Here is a 7,652-nt window from a genome sequence, read left to right as displayed (position 1 = left end):
GATTAAAACATTCACTCTTTTTTCACAAACAAATGGCTGATATATTTTTTTTTTAATTTTCGGATAAAAGGAGTAGCTCTGGATATCATTTGAAAACTATTTAAGAGGATTGTACGTTTAATAGTATTGTACATTTAGATTACATTTCAGATAAAAGAATTAATTATCTAAAATTAAATTATAAAATATTGATATCATTTTATGTTGTGGGATAATGTCCAAAGGACTAAGCACATAGATGACACTGAATAATATATGTAAAATTTGAGTCACAGAACTAATTCAATTAAAATTTATCTTTCAATTCAAACAATCTTGTCAAATAGCATGGTATTTCCATACTTTTAGATAAAATATAAAAAAAAAAGACTTTCCATCTAAGAAATTTATTTATTTATATATTTCTTGTCCTAAAGTTGAGTTTCATTTCACCAAATAAAACTAATTCTTGTGTCGACGACCGGAAAACAACTGTCATCGGATTTCACAAGGAGACAAAAGTTGTTATCATATCAGGCAGCTAATTCTCGATGGTGAGATGGCTAAATTGGTGGAATTGGCTTTCGCATCGTCGAAAGGCCAACTACAGCTGGTGGACTAAACAAACACTCCCAGAAAGCCAAGTGGTGGAGAATTGGCTTAGATCAGACTAGTGAAGAAGTTTGCTGCGTAGCACGTGCAGCCTCCAATTATTGATGCTGCCAACCGCACTTATTGTTGGGGATGAAGAAGCAAGGAGCAACAAAATAAGTAAAAAGAAGCCTTTCGACTCAAAAAAATTGATGTAGTATTAAAAGCAGGAGAATTGATAAGACACTTACAGGATACCAAATGCACACAGATTCTCTATCTATCTATCTATCTGTCTCTTTCTCTATCTCAATCTCTCAATATATATCTCAATACCTTGCTACATGAACTACGGTCCTATTTATAGGACCTAATGACAACCACTCTAACTACTAGATCCCGAGGTGGTTAATGAAACCTCCTTATAATTACTAGATCATGATTCAAGTGGTTATTGAAATCATCATGTAACCATTAGATCATGATAATAATCTAGATAGATAACTAGAATCAAATCTCAACACTCCCCCTTGATTCATAGTTGTATACACCACTGCTTTCGAACTGGAAATGATTTGGTGAGGGTATCCGAATATCCGCAACTTGTTCATCCGTTCCACAATACTTCCTTGTTATGGCTCCACTTGCCTGAAGTACTCTTCCGATCATCTAAAGCTCCTGCACAATCACTATTAGTGAAACCAAATAATTTGCATTTAAATTTTGTTTTGAACACCCATTTTAATCCAATCGCTTTCTTTTCTTTCGGTAGATCCATTAGCTCCCAAGTTTTATTTTTCTCAATTGACTTGATTTCCTCCTTCATTGCTTTTCTCCATTCCTCTTTTTTAACTGCTTCCTCAAAAGTTGTAGGATCTGAAATAAACAAAGCAAATGTTGAGTTATAAATTTATGTTAGTGATCTGAAATTTCTTGGAGGGGTTTCATCTGAGGAATCCGAATTTGAACTACTATTGGGTGAGGTTGACGATGAATTTATTGGAGCAGGATCTGTCACTTGATTCTGCAGAGTGTCTAGTTCTGTTGGAATCTGCATTTGTGTTTCACCTTTATTGGTCTCCCAATTTCAACTTGCCCTTTCATCAAACATAACATTTCTGTTAATAATAACTTTACCACTAACAGGGTTATATAATCGATATGCTTTAGATTGTAAAGAATAACCAATTAAAATGTATTTCTCTGATTTTTCATCAAGCTTGTGATGATTTTGTGAATTCACTAAAGCATAAGCAATACAACCAAAAATTTTTAGATGTCTAACATTTGGTTTAATACCATACCAAGCCTCAAAAGGAGTTCGATTCATAACAGCCTTTGTTGGTGAAATATTCAACAAATAAACTGCTGTTGCAACTGCTTCTGTCCAAAACTGATTTAGAAGATGTTTTCCTTTAAGCAAACTTCTTGCCATTTCAACGACAGTCCGATTCTTATGCTCAGCTACACCATTTTCCTGCTTGCGAGTTCTTGAAATTGTACAATGCCCGAGGCCCTCCTCCACTTGAAACATTAGAAATAGATGAAGTCGGATTGACAGAACTGCCAGGGTTATGGGAAGGAATCCATGGAGGCGGCAATTGCATAACTGCTTCTCTTTCAACATTGAGAATACGTAAATGTCCAGATCTAAGAAATCTGGAAGAAGGGTTGCTATCGCACAGCTTACCAAATTTCCGTGACATTGAGATAGCGGAATGTGCGGAACTCGTGTGGCTGCCGGTGAAGGAGTTTAAAGAACTCACCTCCCTTGCGAAATTGTCAATCCGCAGTTGCCCGAAGCTCTTGAGCATGACGCGAGATGGGGACAATGACATCCTCCTTCCACCCTCAATCAAGGAACTAGTTCTGTCTGACTGTGGGAATCTGGGAAAATTGCCACCGGGCGGCCTGCACAACCTGACCTCACTCACTCGATTGGAAATAGGCGACTGCCGGTGCATAGAATCTCTTCCAGCAACGTCGCTGCTTCACCTGAAACGACTTAAACATCTGAGCATTTGGCACTGTGGTGAGTTGAGATCAATAGACGGGTTGCGAGTTCTGGAATCGCTTGGAGACTTGACCATCAAATTAGGTCCCATGCTGTTGCCGAATGAAGGGAATGAGCAAGTGGAGTGTTCGTCGGTAACTGAATTATGCATCGACGACACAGCCCTGTTCAAACTATCGCTCTTAAGAAGGACACTTCCATCCGTCCGTGCTCTCACAATCTCAAACTTTCATCGAGCGACGATGTCTGATGAGGAGGAGCAGATGTTTCGAAGCCTCACAGCTCTCAGATGGCTAGAATTCAAGGATTGCAAGAATCTACAATCGCTACCGACAGAGTTGCATGCCCTTCCCTCCCTCCGGCTTTTAACAATAATTGGATGTCCGGAGATTCAGGCGCTACCTGAGAAGGGGCTGCCGACGTCCCTCAGGAATCTACATTTCGAAGGCTGCCATCCGAGGCTGACGGCGCGGCTGGAGAAGCACTTGGCCGAGATGAAGAGCTCGGGTCGATTTTTGGCTCTTGACCAATTGGAGATACATGAAGGTACATCCCTCACATCCGACCATTGCTTCTCCGCATCGATACCATTGGTTTTTCGTTGTTTTCGGATGGTTTTCCTTCCTAGTCTGTGAGACCACTCGGTAATAGCTAGATTTTTATCCAAGAACATATAACTAAATACAAGACTTAGTAAGGGTTTAATTGTAAAAGGCACAATTTATTTCACTACATTTATGTTTTTTATGACTAGTTATTGGCAATTCTTTATACTACAATTATTTTACTTGTATTACGCTTGTATTGTGAAAATATATGTAAATATATGTTGCTTTTAAGAAAAAGTATGATAAGCATTTTATTTAGTATTTAAAATACATATAAAGTTTAACTTTTGTAAATTATATGTGTATAAAAAATTGATATTTATGTATATCTTAGAACGCATGCATTGAATGTTTACAAAATTCTTATGTTTTAAAAAAATACTTTATTATGATAAATTTTGTCTGTATGAGAGTTACAATGTTTTCTTTGCTCAAATAATTTTTTTTTTAATTTTCAGATAAAAGGAGTTGCTCTGGATATCATTTGAAGAACTATTTAAGAGGATTGTACCTTTAACAGTATTGTACATTTAACTTTTTAAATGTGCTATTTGGATTTGAATGTTATGAACTTTTAAGGAGTTATTGAATTTATTGTAGAATGTAGAAACTATTTAAAATTAGATATTTTGGTATGGTATGTCGTCAATTTTAAGTTCCTATATCTATCTTTTGTCCAATAAATGCTTTAATTAGGGAAACCATTATTATTCTAATTATAGAATAATTGTCATAAAACTTAAGTAGGTTCTCATGAGAATTTGTCTTTTGTTCTTACGAATCAAATTCTTTATTAATGTGGAACATTTCAGAACACGCAACATGATCTCTAAGCATGTAATTGATTATGAAGTTGATACTATAGCACTGTATCAGTTGACACAATAGAACTTTTCAGTGAACATAATATATCATGTCAAAAATCATAATGAAATTATCATATGCATTGTGAGAGGAGATAGCAGGCTGACATAACTTATCTCATGGTCATTTTATGGAGATTTAGGAGCATCTTGTCAATCTCATTTACCTCTTTTTTGTTTCTTGAGATGGATTTTGCATCTGAACTCACCTCTTAAAGTCATACCACAGGGGGCTGGCAACTCTTTTTTGTTTTAGCAGACATCTCTACAAATGAAGCGACTTACTTGTGGTTTGACGCAAAAAATAAGTAAGGATGATCATAAGGTACTTACCATATTAATTATAACTTACAAGTCATATGGAGCATATGCTTGTATGGTAGAAACTATTTTTTAGAATACAAAAATAACAGAAAGAAGCACAAAAAAAAAAAGAGATATTGACCCTTAGATTATGCATTGGCACGAGCTATATGCACTAAATCACCCTTAATTAGGTGATTTGCATCTTGTCCATAAAGTATATGAGATCTACCCACCAATCTTTCAATTATTTGAACTTGTTCACTAATCATAAAACGCCAAGAACCAAACTGACACCAAATAGTCCACTTCTTTGTTCTAAAAGTACAATTTATTAGTTAAAATGTAGAGTTAGCAAAAAAGCTCTATAGAACATTGCATAAAAAATTAATTAGCTGAGAGAACTACTCTTCTCTCTAAATAATATATATTTCTATATAAGATAACATATGTGGTCGGTCAATTAGTATTCTCATTCCTTTTTCTATATACATACATTATAAAAAAAAAATCAAGACATATAAGGATATATCAAATATCTTCTAAATTTCTTATCATCCAAGAGGTAAGAATAATTTTGCATAAGATGCACACGCATACATTGGAGTATGACTTTACCTAAATCATCTTGATTTCGTCCTAAACAACAATCGATAAATCACTGTTGATAATAATAATCTCACGAAAAAAAACACTCTTCTTTTTTAACATACATGCACCAAGGTACACTAATATCATTTTTTTAAATAAATTTTATATCTCCATTGTCGATGACAATTAAGTCTAAAAAAACTAGTATTGTAACTAAGACTTTAAACTTGAATCCGAAGATAGTGGTATTAATTTTATGTAGTGATACTATCTTAATTTGTTAATAACGTTTAATAAATGTAGATCGGAAAGCTTTTTAGGATATGATAATTTTTTTATGGTATTAGCAATCTATAGAAATTTGAAACTAAATCATAATGTACAAAATATTGAAATAACTTTAATAATGTTGGGTGATGGTGAATCGTACTCGTCGAGTCGGACGTGGGCTTTGATCATGGTGAACATGAGTGTCGACATCATGTTTCCAGATGACCATAATATTCTGCACCGTGGTTTATAAAGGAACGACAGCTTGGTGTGGACATTTTGAGAATATTTAAATGCACCTGATGCTATAGAACCGAAGGCCAACGCCTCTTTATTGCAAAACAAGTGACCATCCTTGAGTTATCAACTCACGAAGAATTGGTCAACAGATTATAAAAGAAAAGATCTGAGGCTCGCATTTAAGTCTACACCATAACAGGGAGCCAGTTCTCCTTTTCATGGTAGAAAGAAGGCCTGCTGCAACCATCCAACCACCACCACAACATCCATAGTAGAAAAAGATGAGGTTAGATATTTTAATTGTAGGAAAACTAATCATGTTTCCTCGAGTTGCTCGTCGAGGATGAGTACGCTATCATTATTAGCATCCTGTTGATCACAATCTAAAAGACTACCCGTAGAGATCTCACATCAGTAATAGCTCGGAGGATAACCAGGAAAATAAGATTGAGCTTTTGCTCTAACTCATCAAGATGCTCAAGCTTTGGGAACAATTATGCAATGTATAATAGTAATTCGACACACTTTTCTATTCCACCATACTTTGCATTTAAGTTGCACAAAGTTTTTCTATATCTTGCGTTTTGAGCACATAACAAATATTTTGCCTATACCATTTACTCTATATAAAAAAAACATAACATGAACATAACAATTGATTTCAGAAAAATGTTGTTTACAAGACGTGTTTATATTGCTTTCTAACATGAAAAAAAATAATTTTTATGATACATGAGTTATACTATTTTGAATAGGGTTATATTGCTTTCTAATAAAGGACCAGAAATAATGTTAACCCTGTAAAAAAAAAAAATCAGTCTAATTCAAGTTTTCTTTAAAAATCATCAAGATTTCTTGGATATCAATGTAAAGTACAAGGTTTTTGAGTGAAAACAAGTAAACAAACCATTATTTGACCAAAAAAAAAAAAAACAATTTCAACCTTAAGTGGGATCAAATAATTGTCAATTCACATTTTAAATAAATAAAAAAAAAAAAAAATTGATCAAAATTCACTTAACTGATTCTCAAAGTTTAAAGGTGATTGGAGGGTGAGTTATACTATCTTGAGTTAGTATAACCATGTGGAAAATCAGTGTAGTTGAGACCCTATTTTTAAAAAAATTCATCAAGCGTTTTTTGATAAAAATATTATCTAAAGTACTTCAAAAAGCATTAGAAAGTGATCAATACGAGATGATAGGAATCAACATGAAAACCTAGAGAATTTCTTATCCAATAATTTATATTAAAAAAATATATTCATCCCTCCGAAGTTTAAACTTGCATGTAAATCATTTTTCTACATCCTAAAAAGTATTTAGAGTGTATCATCTATTTTAGTGATCATTTATTTTATTTTCAACTCTATAGAAACACCAAATAGTATCATATATTAAATTATTATAATAAATATTTTATAGATTGTTTTTGTAAAGTGGACTTCAAAAGGATTCCTTGTGGGGTCTTCTCGTAGGGTTTGCACCTAGAGATATAGAGAAGGCGAAGATTAAGATATAAAGAAAAAGATAAAATTGACTTAATAAGGTTCGGAGAAAGAGAGATATCGATAAATTGATTCATCAACAAGAGAAGAGAGAGAAAAAAAAAGAATCCATTCACTTTGAACTGATTTTTGGGTTTTTGTTTTAACCACTATTGACTAAACCATTTTCTTTATAGGACTAGGTCAATATCAAAGGTATTTTCATATTTTATAAAAGAATAGATAGTACATGGGTAAAAAGAAATATGATACACTTGGTATGAGATAATGAAAAATAATTTTTTTAAGAGAAATATGATATACTTAGTGTAATTTACCTGCAAATCGTTTTATTACATCCTAAAAAGGTATTCATTCAGAGTGTATCATCTATTTTAGTGAATATTTATTTTATTTTCGCACCTACACCAAATAGTAAGAAGACACATTAAATTATCATAATAAACGTCAAATAGATAATTTTCCATAAGTTGAGTTTAATTTCAGCAAATAAAAATAATTATTGTGTCTACGACCGGAAAACGACTCTTATAGGCAAAACTTTGTTACCATATCATGCATCTGATTCTTGATAGTGAGATGGCTTAAGCGGACAGAAGAAAATTCGATGGAATTGCTTTCTCATCCTCGAAAGTCCTACAACCGGTCGAACTCACGCTCCCAAAAAATCAAAGTGGTGGAAAATT

Source organism: Musa acuminata, chromosome BXJ2-3 (assembly GCF_036884655.1).
Source record: "Musa acuminata AAA Group cultivar baxijiao chromosome BXJ2-3, Cavendish_Baxijiao_AAA, whole genome shotgun sequence".
Lineage (NCBI taxonomy): Eukaryota > Viridiplantae > Streptophyta > Magnoliopsida > Zingiberales > Musaceae > Musa > Musa acuminata.
This window is presented reverse-complemented; position numbering follows the sequence as displayed.